This window comes from Oryzias melastigma, unplaced genomic scaffold, assembly GCF_002922805.2.
Source record: "Oryzias melastigma strain HK-1 unplaced genomic scaffold, ASM292280v2 sc02002, whole genome shotgun sequence".
Lineage (NCBI taxonomy): Eukaryota > Metazoa > Chordata > Actinopteri > Beloniformes > Adrianichthyidae > Oryzias > Oryzias melastigma.
Genome location: NW_023418580.1, coordinates 1 through 522, shown reverse-complemented (window position 1 = coordinate 522; position 522 = coordinate 1). Strand labels below are relative to the sequence as shown.

The 522-nt window shown below is 40.0% G+C and overlaps 1 long non-coding RNA gene across 1 annotated transcript; it reads left to right on the top strand.

Moving 5' to 3' along the window:
* Nucleotides 1-31: 31 nt before the first annotated feature.
* LOC112141971 lies at nt 32-513 on the top strand. Its single transcript, XR_002918501.2, has 3 exons — nt 32-123; nt 203-249; nt 345-513. It is a non-coding gene; the product is annotated as an uncharacterized LOC112141971 (long non-coding RNA).
* Nucleotides 514-522: the final 9 nt, after the last annotated feature.

Below are 522 nucleotides of genomic sequence, written 5' to 3'. Positions count from 1 at the left end.
GACTCCTAACCTTTGCTTACATGTGTGCCATCAGATGAGAGATGATGAAAAGGAAATAAATCGTCTGTCAACGTTCGCATTTCCTCCGTGTGTGAACTCCATTAACCGAAGGGTGAACACAGAGTGAGTTTATCCTTTTTAAAGCTCTTTCTTTTCTTCTTTTTCCTCATAACCAACTTTGTTTTTGTTCTCCTGCACAAAGGTTTGACTTAGACTCCTGGGGCAGTGATGAGAATGAGAACATTGGAGGTATATTTAAATTATTTTTATTTTTATTTGGAACAACAGAAAAATATTTTAATTATTTGGACAGAGAACATTAGAAGTAAATATGGTGTTTTCAGGTGAGCAGGTTGAGCCTTCTTTGTGGGATTCCTGGACCTCACTGCACTCTCACCTCTTCCCCCCGGACCTCATCAACCTGCCCAGCATTCCTGCCCATCAGCCCAGTCCCAGCCCATGCAGGTACAGCATGAACTGTGAAAGAATTATTAAATTAACTTCTAATTTGCTTTTTTGTCT